Below are 13,990 nucleotides of genomic sequence, written 5' to 3'. Positions count from 1 at the left end.
ACACTTCTAGGAATACATAATGCTTTCCATTGTGCAATGGTATTGATCTGAGGGTTAGTCCTTGTTTCATCTAATTAGTTCCTTAGAGCTGTCATTACACCTGTTCTTTGAGAAACATTTAAAGGAGTCTCCTTCCTATTTTTAAAATTATCTCTTTGACATATTTGCATTATGTATATTATATATACATATATATAAAAACTATATATAAAAACTATATATAAAACTAAAGAGTTTCACCAATTTATCTATCCTGAAAACATGTTCACCTTTTCTGATAATATCTTTAGGTGATTTCTTCAGCACATACAGCCAAGAAGATCTTCCTTTTGAGGGTAGAAACTTGAAATTGCATTCACCTTATTTTCAAAGACTGAATGTCATCAAGTATTCAAAGAAACTTAAGCAGGTGTTTTCAGTCCATTCTCTTTTAAGCAAGAATGGACCTAAACTACTGAATACAAAATTTTTGCTTAAAAAGGACACACTTATAATAAGAACTATGTTTACTCTGCGCCACAATGTGATAGATACTATTCCAAGAATTTTGCATGTAATAATTCAATAAAACAAACTGAAAAAACAGAACTCGTGATTTACATTTTATAGACATGAAAACTAGTACAGTGTGGTTAAATAATTTATCTAATATTGCATAATTGCTGAATGGCAAGTTGTAGGCAAATAATTACCTTCCAATGATGTTTACATCCTAATTTCTGGAATTTGTAAAAATTTGTTACATAGATGGCAAGCGGGGATTAAAATTGCATATGGAATTGTTGGGGCTAATCTATTGGCTTCAAGAGAGGGAGAGTACTGTGTATTATTCAGGTGGACCCAATATAGTCACAAAGATCTTTAAAAGAAGCAGGAAGCAAAAGAAGAGTCAGTGTCAGAGTGGTGCCATGTGAGAAAGACATTGTTGGTCTAGGAGATGGCAGGTGGCCATGAGCCAAGGAACTCGGGCAGCCTCTTGAAGTTGGAAAAGACACAAAAATGGACTTTGCCCTCTAGCCTCCAGAAAGAATGCAGCCTTGTTAGCACCTTGATTTGAACCCAGGAAGACCCATGTCAGACATCTGACCTCTAGAGCTCTATGATAGTAAGATTGTGCTGTGTTAAGCCACTAAGCCTGTGAAGATTTGATAGAGCAGCAATTGAAAACTAATATGCAAAATAAGGACTGTATTTATTCTTCCATTCGTGAAATCTTTAAGTTCCTGTAATATGTTAAATCTTTGTTAAAGCCCTGTGATTGTTCTAGTTCCTTGGGATGCATCACTGAATAAAACAAGTAAAAATTTGTTCTCATGGAGTTTACAGTTTGTTGGAAATGAGGCCACAAAACCCAAAGCCAGGTAGTCAAGTTCCAAAGGTCATGTTACCCAATCTCCAATGAACGTTGGAATGAATGTTACTCTGATTTAAAACTGAGAAGTTGTACTTAGGAATAAAGATATTTTAGGCAGTCGAAATGTGTTTATATCTTATTAAAACACACTTAGAATCCCCTATCAGTACATATTTACCAACCTGATATCAAATCCTGGTTTAATTCACTAACTTTTGTTTCTGCTGAAGCAGGTACCAGGGGTATAAAGACAGTAACTCTTAAAAATTATCTCTGGAATTGATTTTAATAAACATTCTGATGTAATTTATTTGAATATACTGTGGCAGGGCATGTAAACCACTGATTTTATGAAGACATAAAATCAGATTTTGAAAATATGGAACAAGTACATCTGTTTTATAAAAAAAAAAAGAATGCTGAGTTTGATTCTTAAATACCATGAAAACTTGAAACCCATCTTGATGATAAATTTGATGAAATTATTGTATTTTAAGTATTAAAAAAGTGATGAAATTTCATCCTGAGGCAGTTATTTTATGGGCCATACTTCTGAACATGCTGCAAACGTCATAAATCATGGGAATTCAATTTTAACTATACCTAATTATCTATGGATTTACCATTTTATTTTCATATAATGCCATGAAAATTGCTGTGTATTTGAAAACTTACACCACTCAATAAGTGAAAATATATTTTATGAAAGGAAAAGCTCTGATGAGAGATATAGTCCTGAAAAACATCAAAATATCACAGGTCATAAACAACTACAAGTGTTTGAAGCTTTTCTCTGAGCTCACACAAATTAAGTCACTTGAAAATAATCAATTTATTATATTGAGTCTTTAATACTCAATTCAAAGTTTTTAGCTGAAACAGAAAAGTGAAAATGGGGGAAAAAAAAAACAATAAAAACACACCAGGATTCTCTTTCCCCTGCAGAGGTAGGATGTTTAAAACTGAGAAGAAAAAAAGAATACATATACACAATATTAGTAATCAAAATTTAACAGATAAAATAAAAAACATAGTTTATAAATGACTCTTTAGTATCTGAGTCTTTAAACAGATGAGTTATAAACATATAGTAGTTTTCTTTTTAACTACAAGGGCTGTATTTTTTTTTCTTTATTTGGAGTATATATATTTAATGAGCTCTGATTATGTATCAGCCACTGTGAAAGATGAGTGAAAAAGGTGGGACAATCTTTGTAGTTATTATGCCTTGGGAGTCTAGTGCAGTGCAGTTTTATTTTATTTTATTTTATTTTATTTTATTTTATTTTATTATTTTATTTTATTTTATTTTATTTTATTTTTTGTTGGTTAGTAAGTTATTTTTTCGTAGAGTGATTTTAAATAGTGCACGTGTCTAAGTTGAGTGAGGGGAGTTGGATTTTGCACCCCCAGGAGAATTTGGCAGTATCTGGAGATATCGCTGGTTGTTACAGCTTGAGGGTAGGAAAGGTGCTACAGCCAGGTAGAGGACGGAGGCTAGGAATGAAGCAAACCACCCCTAACAGTCACAGAACAGCTTCCTGCAACAAAAAGCTATCCAACCCCAAATGTCAATGGTACCAAAGTTGAGACACCAGGAACTGTAGAATAGCACCAGACTGAAGGTCAGAGTGAGGACAAAGAGTGATGAATTGTCTTTGATATGATCTGTCCAAGCATATCACCAAGTAATTTCTTTAAACCTAAAATGCATGTAGCTTGGACTAGATATTATAGACTTAGATTAAATTAAAAGGATCATGGACATTAGATTAAGACACTGGATTCAGTAGTTAGTTCTGTATCACTCAATTTCCTATTTTGTAAAATTGAGAAAACAACATATCACAGACTTTTTCTGAGATCTAATGGAGATAGAGTATATAGTACGTGGGATATGTGGAAGACATTCAGTAAGTTTTATTTTTTTTTAATTTTTGTTACTTAATACTTTATTTTAGTTTATTTTTTAAATTTTTATTTGAATTCAATTAGCCAACATACAGTACACCATTCGTTTCAGATGTAGAGTTCAGTAATTCATCAGTTGTATATAACACCCAGTGCTTATAACAACACGTGCCTCCTTAATCTCTGTCTCCCACTTACCCCATCCCCCCACTTACTTCCCCTCCAACAACCCTCAGTTTGTTTCCTATAGTTAAGAGTCTCTCATGGTGTGTCTCCCTCTCTGTATTCTTCCCAGTTATTTTTACCTCCCTTCCCCTATGACCTTCTGTACTATTTCTTATATTCTACAAATGAATGAAACCATATGATAATTATCTTTCTCTGACTAACTTCACTCAGCATAATACCCTTCAGTTCCATATCCATGTCAATGTAAATGTTAAGATTTCTTCCTTTTGATGACTGCATAGTATTCCTGTGTGTGTGTGTGTGTGTGTGTGTGTGTGTGTGTGTGTGTGTGTGTGTGTGTATCTACATCTTCTTTATCCATCTGTCTATAGACAATTGGGCTCTTTCCATAGTTTGGCTATTGTGGACATTGCTGCTATAAACATTGGTGTGCAGGTGCCCCTTCGGATCACTACATTTGGGTCTTTGGGGTAAATACCCAGTAGTGCAATTGCTGGGTCATAGGGTAGCTCTATTTTCAATGTTTTGATGAACCTCCATACTGTTTTCCAGAGTGGCTGCACCAGCTTGTGCTCCCACCAACAGTGTAGGAGGGTTCTCCTTTCTCCACATCCTCACCAGCATCTCTCATTTCCTGACTTGTTCATTTTAGCCATTCTGACTGGTGTGAGGGGGTCTCTCATTGTGGTTTTGATTTGTATTTTCCTGATGTCAAATGATTTTGAGCACTTTTTCATGTGTCCGTTGACCATTTGGATATCTTCTTTGCAGAAATGTCTGTTCATGTCTTCTGCCCATTTCTTGACTGGATTACTTGTTCTTTAGGTGTTGAGTTTGATAAGTTCTCTATAGGTCTTGGATACTAGCCCTTTATCTGATATGTCATTTGCAAATATCTTCTCCCATTCTGTTGGTTGTCTTTTGATTGTGTTGATTGTTTCCTTTGCTGTGCAGAAGCTTTTTATCTTGATGAAGCCCAATAGTTCATTTTTGCCTTTGTTTCCCTTGCCTTTTGAGACATGTCTTGTAAGAAGTTGCTGTGTTCAAGGTCGAAGAGATTGCTGCCTGTGTTCTTTTCTAGGATTTTGATGGATTCCTGTCTCACATTTAGGTCTTTCATCCATTCTGAGTTTATTTTTATGTATAGTATGAGAGAATGGTCCATTTCAGTCTTCTTTGTGTGGCTGTCCAATTTTCCCAGCACCATCTGATGAAGAGACTTGTCTTTTTTCCGTTGGACATTCTTTCCTGCTTTGTTGAAGATTAGTTGACCATAGAATTGAGGGTCCATTTCTGGGTTGTTTATTCTGTTCCATTGATCTATGTATCTGTTTTGGTGCCAGTACCATACTGTCTTGATGATTACAGCTTTGTCATAGAGCTTAAGTCTGGAATTGTGGTGCCACCAGCTTCGGTTCTCTTTTTTCAACATTCCCCTGGTGATCTGGGGTCTTTTCTGGCTCCAAACAAATTTTAGGATTGTTTATTCCAGCTCTGTGAAAAATGTCTATGGTGTTTTGATAGAGATTGCACTGAATGTGTAAATTGCTCTGGGCAGTAAAGACATTTTAACAATATTTGTTCTTCCAATCCATGAGCATGGAATGTTTTTGCATTTTGTTGTGTCTTCCTCAATCTCTTTCATAAATCTTCTGAGTTTTTAGAGTACAGATCCTTTACCTCTTTGGTTAGGTTTATTCCTAGGTATCTTATGGGTTTTGGTGCAATAATAAATTTTAATTGAGTTACATTTTTGTTTGAGTTCTGCCCAGAGTAGAGTCTGTGGTCGGTCAGCACTTGCTGCTCCAGGGTTGTAGGTGATATACTGGCACATTTGAGAGGTGAACCCTGGAAGTAGGAAGGGCACAGTTTCAAGAGTGAATCAAAGAAGGAGGAGATACCCTTATTAAGATACATTACTGAGTCTGCTGAGGTCATTATTGTGTGAAAGAATGGCTATTTTGGTGGTGAATTCAGAAAGTCCTCAGAATTCTTCCCAGAGCTATACACCTTTAATAAAGAGGGTTAGGGACATTTAAATATAGCATGCCATTCATCCTTCTCTGATAATTTCCCCCACAGTTAATTCCCCAGCAATTCAGCCTTGCTTTCATAAAAGCTGAACACTGGAAGAGTTCCCTGCTTTGGAGGAGGCACTGGGTCAGAAAGTTGTGGTGTCTATGCTGGAGGTGGGATACAGGCATGGAGGGGTAATTCTGAGCCCCCAGTGAACCATCTGCCACAGAAATCAGATGTGAGCTAAAAAATAAAACATGGCAAGGGCAAAAAAGGCCTTTTCTATACATCTTTATTTTTAATAAAATATGGTAATTTTTTCAATAATAACTTTAAGAATGTATACAAGAGCACTATAAATACAAAATGCTGAAAGATCACATTAACCAAGATTTGTGAATAATTTTATATTAACTGTGAACAATCCTATTAAACATGAAATTTAAGAATTCTATTTTTCTTGATGATTAATGGATGATTGAAACTCAATAATTAAATAGAAACATGCAAACACAAATCCAACAAATAATAGATAGCTGACAGAGATCATTGAAAACTGGGGAGGGGATGAGAAAACTGGGGCTTAATCCACCTGTTAGTATATCGTAATGTAGAAGGATTACATATTATTTAAGCAGACAGATCAGAGTTCAAATACTGTCTCTGAATGAAAAAGGGCAAAGTGTTAATTAATTTGAGCTTCGTTCTTTACCATCAAAGTTGCATGTTAATATGTTTAGACAAAATTATTATTAGGAATGAATAATTTATTAAAAACTTGACAAGTAATAAGTGTCAAGAACTATGAAAGGTCTCAGACTTTATCCTACCTGCAAGCTAACAAGTTAGCCTGTCACAGTTCAGTGGATGATTGTAGAAGACATGAGACTTGTGGGTTAGAGATGAAAGACAGTTTATTACTCACAGAAATAGCAGTAGACAGAGTATCAGCATTTTTCCATCATTTCCCAGCAGCCCAGTTCCCACAAAGTGGCACAAACAGTGCCAAATATCACCTGCACATCAGGTGGGCTGTATTATAGGGAGAGGAACCCTGAGCTTAGGGAACCCAAATTTTTTTTTGGGGGGGGGGGGGCAATGAGTTTGCTTGCCTTCTGTTCCAGAAGGAGACATTGTTATTATCTTGAAAGACTGTAAGCAACCCTTTGCTCCAGATGTGGGCACTATATTTGGGACTGCTGTTCACTATACAGATATCTCAAAAATAGTCTGGGACAAAGTGCTGTCACTACTTTGATCACAAAATGTGTGGAAACATGAGACACCCATGGGGAATTGTCTCCCACAGCAGCTACTCAACATATTATTAATTCGTTCTGTTTTAAAAGTACAATAGTACCTCAGAGTAAGAATACAGTTGAATGTATCTTTCTACATATTCAATTTTATACCAAGGATTATTTGAAAAATTAGGAGAAATGTTAGCCAATAAATTATTAAATAACTGATCTAAATGATATGTGATGAACATTGTTGGAAATTTTGTTATTGATACAACCAATAAATTTAGTGGTGGATTTCAAAATTTAAATTTTGTTAGTTAGAACTCTTTAAGATGTAACACAAAAAGAACAGCTTAAAATTGGGGAGCAGGGTCAGTCTAACCTAATAATTATTTCTCACATATTTCCAATGTTCCTTTTAGTATATAATTTATTTTCAACGTAAGATACAGAAAGCACCCTTTATCTTATCTCAATAAAGAGGGGGAAAAATCAGTCATTTTCATCTGTGCAATCTTAAATGGTAATCTCTGGCACAAAAGAATTCAACTATCACTCCAAGTAGGAACTTAATTTCCTTTGACTTAAACACCTGTCAGTCATAGTGTGTCATTAACAATAACATCTAAATTGTAGAAAGCATTTTTTAGCTTACAGAGATTTATTCTCATAATTGTATCTTTTTTGCTTTTTGAAATTATTATTTGTTTTGATCAGCCTGGGTGGTAAGTAATCAATTTGGAGGATCTGATAAAACAAACAAATAAAAAATCACAATGAACATAAACACTTTAAATATGACAAGTCTATCCAGTGGGTCATTGGGAAGAGTGTGCATTTTTGAACAGTTCTATTTCTAAATCTATGCTGAATATTTACTCATAGAATAATTATAGTTAGTTGTACCTTGGCATATCTTCACATCTATTTAATAGACACTTTGTAAAGTCTGGTATTTGCAAGATAACTAGTATGGTAGTTGTTACCAGCAACTATTAACGAACAAATATTTAAAGCAATGTAAAGTATTGCTAGGTTTGGCACATTTTACATCAAATATCCTCATCAAAATTTACTTTTGTATAAAATATTAGCCACTTTTATTTTACATTTGCTGCTAAGGAAAAATACATATACAAAATACTATCATATTTCGGGGTGCCTGGGTGGCACAGTCGTTAAGCATCTGCCTTCGGCTCAGGGCGTGATCCCAGCGTTATGGGATCGAGCCCCACATCAGGCTCCTCTGCTATGAGCCTGCTTCTTCCTCTCCCACTCCCCCTGCATGTGTTCCCTCTCTCGCTGGCTGTCTCTATCTCTGTCAAATAAATAAATAAATAATCTTTTAAAAAAATACTATCATATTTCTAAAACAATTTCCAACTACATAAAGTATAGAATACATGGCTCAGATTTTTGCCATCCTCAGAATTTGAAGGTTACATAATTTGTCTAATAAATAAGCCATATAATCCAATGGATACTTATAAAACAAGCTTGAGTGACATTATGATCTGTTGAGTTTAAATATGCATTTGGGAGGTTACTCAATGATCTCTTGCATACATAATGCTTGGTATTTGACTCCTTAGAATAGTGATATGCGATAATATCCTAGGAGCCTTTGTTTTAATATTGTACATGTATATATTCATTATAATATCTATGCTCTCATCATTGTCTGCATTTAAATTCATCTCTTTACCCCTTAAGCCTAAAGAAGAAATGTTATCTCTTTTAAGTTGAGTAATAACTATTTTGCAAAATACAGCCTTCACTAAAATTGTCCAGCCAGAGGCATAAAAGATGAAATGAGATTAGATAACTAGAGAAGAAATGGCCTTATAGCATATTTTTAATTTTGTATCTTTGCTTTGCTTTTTAATTTCCTCTCGTGTGATCATTGGTCCATTCAAAATCCTGACGATATTTTAATTACATTCACTTAAGAATTAAGGACCTGTCTCATGGTTTAGTGGCTTGGAAAAACCACTCTTGGTTGGAAAAATACTCAAACAAACAAGCAAAACTAATAGCACGGCACACACACACACACATATATACATGTGTGTACCCATACATACATTCCAATAGTTCATTCAGCCTTACTAAGTAGACCCACATATCCACATCCACATTTTCTCTTTATTTGGCTGTAGATCCCATCACCCCATAAACTATTTTATCAATGTATACCTTATCTGGCATTTACATACTAAAATGAATATGAAGTCAAAGAATTGTAGCTTAAAAAATGCAAAATGTTAGGATAGTTTTCTGGGAGATAAAAATTTAGCTGATTATCTGACATGTTTTCTTCCAAATGCTTTTATCCAGGTGAAGAGCTCCAGCTGGCAGTTAGGTAAATGGGACACAAAAGTCTGTATAATACATGAAATCTATATAATTGATTTTTTACTCATCACCATATAGCTGGTAATTTAAGAGGGAAAGGCAGTTACAATGAAAATAGAGAGGGGCAAATATAAACTCCTATGGAAAAACAATATATAAGAATTAGTGATAATAAAAAAAATTATCAAAAGAAATAAATCACAGCATATTTGAATAAGAAGGCATAAACTCGTAGGTGTGATGAAGAGCCATGGGAAGAGAAAATTCCAAGAGTTGGCAGAGATCTCAAGTAGGATTACAAGAGAAAAGATTAGTAGTCAGAGGATTATAGTCCATCCTTGCAAGATTTCTCAAGTTTTGAAAGACCATATAAAACTCAGAAATAACTAAGGACCCATTCTCTAACGTAGAGCTCAGAAGCCAAATCTTCCATGACACCATCGTTGATTCTTCTAGCATTTATTAATTCAAGTGAAGTACGTAGCAGGAATGGACAAGGAAATGTATAAAGTACTAGAGATAAAAATATGAGAATTATAAAAGATGGTTTCTGCCCTTATTCTCTTATCTCCTCTAAAAAATTCATTATCTACATCAAAACATAAAATCACAATTACACAGTAGTATATATTTTCCTATAATATTTTTACATGTCAGCTTCCTACCCACAAATACATCAAGTTTTTAATAAAGGGATTATTCTTGAGACAGAGTTAAGAAGCGGGGGAATAGGGGACCCCTTTTTCAGCCGGTCCCCTGAGTCAAGCTGGATAGGTACCAGACCAGCCTGAACATCCACGGAATCAGCCTGAGATGCAGGAAGATACACCTGGATCTCTACAAATGAACATCTCCAGCGCTGAGTATTGAGGTACGAAGCGGAGAGCCATGAAACCTCACAGAGATATCGGAAGATAAGCGGAAGGGGGAGAGAGCCGGCGCATTCGCACGCCGGGAAGCTGTAGCCACCTGCAAGGGGGAGCAGGTGGACTCGCAGACTGGGACCGTGAGCCAGGGAACACGTGCCATCAGACTTCTCACGGAGCTCCGGTGCGCTCACTGGAACCAGACTGAGACCTCGAGCTCCAGGAGCGCGCGGGGTGGCTGACAGCTGACGGTGTTAGAAACACAGGACAGAGCCACACTGGCCCTGGAAGTGAGGGCTGGGATGCCGGCTGTGGGGTGCACATCCCGGGACACTGCAGGGTTGAGCAGCACCAACAGTAACAGAGTTAAAGTGGCCAGAACATCAGTGGAGAATGGGCCGCAATCCCTCTGTTCTGTGGCAGAGGCTGAGATTAGGCCGCTGCTGCTCTGACTCTCAGAAGAGGCACAGCAAACTACCAGGGAAAGCCGCCAGAGAACAAAAGCCTGGAAATAACAGCTCACATTGTGCCCATCCCCATCCCTCCCCCCAGGGGACACAGAGAATCTACCCAAACAGGGTTGCCTGAGTATCGGTGTGACAGGCCCCTCTGCCAGAAGGCAGGCTGACAAATCAAGAAGCCCACATCCCTAAGGTCCCTATAAAACAAGCGTGCACTGCCTCAGTCCTGGTCAATAATTTGGGCTCTGGACAACCCTGCAGCCTCTCCTCATCAAAATGACGAGAAGGAGAAATCCCCCTCAGCAAAGAAAAGACAATAAGTCTGTGGCCTCTGCCACAGAATTGATGGATATGGACATAACCAAATTATCAGAAATGGAGTTCAGAGTAACAATGGTCAAGATGATGTGTAGACTTGAAAAAAGTACTAACAAAAATGTTAATCAGAATATAGAATCTGTAAGGGCAGAAATGAGAGTGAATCTGGCAGAAATTAAAAATTCTATGAACCAAATGCAGCCAAAACTAGGTAGAAGAGAAAGCTAAAATAGAATCTTGGCTCAAAAAAATCCAATCTCAAGAATGTACGTTACGGGAGATTACTGACTCAATGAAACGTTCCAATGTCAGAATCATCGGCATCCCCGAGGGGTGGAGAAAAACAGAGGTCTAGAAGAGGTATTTGAACAAATTGTAGCTGAAAACTTCCCTAATCTAGCAAGGGAAACAAGCATTCGTGTCCAAGAGGCAGAGAGGACCCCTCCCAAGCTCAACCACGACAAACCTACTCCACGTCACGTCAAAGTGCAATTCGCAAATATTAGATCCAAGGATACAGTATTGAAAGTCGCCAGGGAAAAGAAATTTCTCATGTACTAAGGCAAAGGTATCAGAATTACGTCAGACCTGTCTACACAGAACTGGAATGAGAGAAAGGGGGGGGCATTTTTAAAGCTCTTTCAGAGAAAAACATGCAACCAAGGATCCTTTATCCAGCAAGGCTGTCATTCAGAATTGATGGGGAAATAAAGACCTTCCAGAATCGCCAGTCATTGACCAATTTCATAACCACGAAACCAGCTCTACAGGAGATATTAAGGGGGGTTCTATAAAAGTAAAACGGCCCCAAGACTGATACAAAACAGAAAGTCACAATTGATAGAAACAAAGACTTACAGGCAACATGGCATCATAAAATCATATCTCTCAATAATCAGTCTCAATGTAAATGGCCTAAATGCTCCCATAAAGCACCACAGGGTTGCAGATTGAATGAAAAGACATGACCCATCCATTTGCTGTCTACAAGAGACTCATTTTGAACGTAAAGATACATTCAGACTGAAAGTAAAGGGATGGAATACCATCTTTCACGTGAATGACCTCAAAAGAAAGCTGGGGTAGCAATTCTCTTATCAGACAGATTGGATTTTAAACTAAAGACTATAGTTAGAGATACAGAAGGGCACTATATTATTCTTAAAGGGTGTATCCAACAAGTGGATATGACAATTATAAATATATATGCCCCCAACAGGGGAGCAGCAAGATACACAAGCCAACTCTTAACCAGAATAAAGAGACATATAGATAAAAATACATTAATAGTAGGAGACCTCAACACTCCACTATCAGCAATAGACAGAGCACCGGAGCAGAAAACCAGCAAAGAAACAAGAACTTTGAATGCCATACTCGGACGAGTTGGACCTCATAGATATATATAGAACACTACACCCCAGAACCAAAGAATACTCATTCTATTCTAATGCCCATGGAACATCCTCAAGAATAGACCATATTCTGGGTCACAAAACAGGTCTCAACCGGTACCAAAAGACTGAAGTTATTCCCTGCATATTCTCAGACCACAACACTTTGAAATTGGAACTCAACCACAAGGAAAAATTTGGAAGAAACTCAAACACTTGGAGACTAAGAACCATCCTGCTCAGGAATGATTCAATAAACCAGGAAATCAAAAATCAATTTCAACAATTTATGGAGACCAACGAGAATGAAAACACAACAGTCCAAAACCTATGGGATACTGCAAAGGCAGTCCTAAGGGGGAAATACATAGCCATCCAAGCCTCACTCAAAAGAATAGAAAAATCTAAAATGCAGTTTTTATATTCTCACCTCAAGAAGCTGGAACAGCAACAGAGGAACAGGCCTAATCCACTCACGAGGAAGCAGTTGACCAAGATTAGAGCAGAAATCAACAAATTAGAAACCAGGAGCACAGTAGGACAGATCAACAGAACTAGAAGCTGGTTCTTTGAACGAGTAAATAAAATTGACAGACCACTGGCAAGACTTATCCAAAAGAATAGAGATAGGACCCAAATTAATAAAATTATGAATGAAAAGGGAGTGGTCACAACCAACGCCAATGAAATTGGAAGGATTATTAGAAACTTTTATCGACAGCTTTATGCCAACAAATTAAGCAATCTGGAAGAGATGGAGGCCTTCCTGGAAACCTATAAACTACCAAGACTGAAACAGGAAAAAATTGATTTTTTAAACAGGCCAATTAATTATGAAGAGATTGAAACAGTGATAAAATAACTTTCCAAAAAAACAAAACACTAGGACGGGATGGTTTTCCTGGGGAATTTACCAAACATTCAAAGAAGAAATAATACCTATTCTCCTAAAGCTAGTTCAAAAAATAGAAAGAAGGAAAGCTACCAAACTCATTCTATGAGGCCAATATTACCTTAATCCCCAAACCAGGCAAAGACCCCATCAAAAAGGAGAATTACAGACCGATTTCCTAATGAATATGGACGCCAAAATCCTCAACAAGATCCTGGCTAATACAATCCAACAGTACATTAAAAGGATTATCCATCATGACCAAGTGGGATTCATCCCTGGGATGCAAGGGTGGTTCAACATTCGCAAATCTATCAGTGTCATAGATTTTATCCAGAAGGAAAAAGCCAAAAATCATATGATCCTCTCAATTGATGCAGAAAAAAGCATTTGACAAAATACAGCATCCTTTCCTGATTAAAACCCTTCAGAGTGCAGGGATAGAGGTTACATTCCCCAATCTCATAATAACCATCTACAGCAAATATCATTCTCAATGGGGAAAAGCTGGAAGCCTTTCCCTTAAGATCAGGAACACAACAAGGATGCCCACTGTCACCACTATTATTCAACATAGTACTAGAAGTCCTTGCAACAGCAATCAGACAACAAAAAGGGATAAAAGGTATCCAAATCGGCAAAGAAGAAGTTACACTGTCTCTCTTCGCAGATAACATGATACTCTATATGGAAAACCCAAAAGAATCAACTCCCAAACTATTAGAAGTTATAGAGCAATTCAGTAATGTGGCGGGATACAAAATCAACGCTCAGAAATCCGTTGCATTTCTATACACGAACAATGAGACTGAAGAAAGAGAAATTAGGGAATCCATCCCATTTACAATAGCACCAAAAATCATACGTTACCTTGGAATTAAGTTAACCAGAGACCCAAAGGATCTATATTCTAGAAACTACAAATCACTCTTGAAAGACATTGAAGAAGACACAAAAAGATGGAAAAATATTCCATGCTCATGGATCGGA

This window comes from Ursus americanus, chromosome 8 (assembly GCF_024610735.1).
Source record: "Ursus americanus isolate L20-20 chromosome 8, mUrsAme1.1.p, whole genome shotgun sequence".
In the NCBI taxonomy this organism is placed as follows: domain Eukaryota; kingdom Metazoa; phylum Chordata; class Mammalia; order Carnivora; family Ursidae; genus Ursus; species Ursus americanus.
This window is presented reverse-complemented; position numbering follows the sequence as displayed.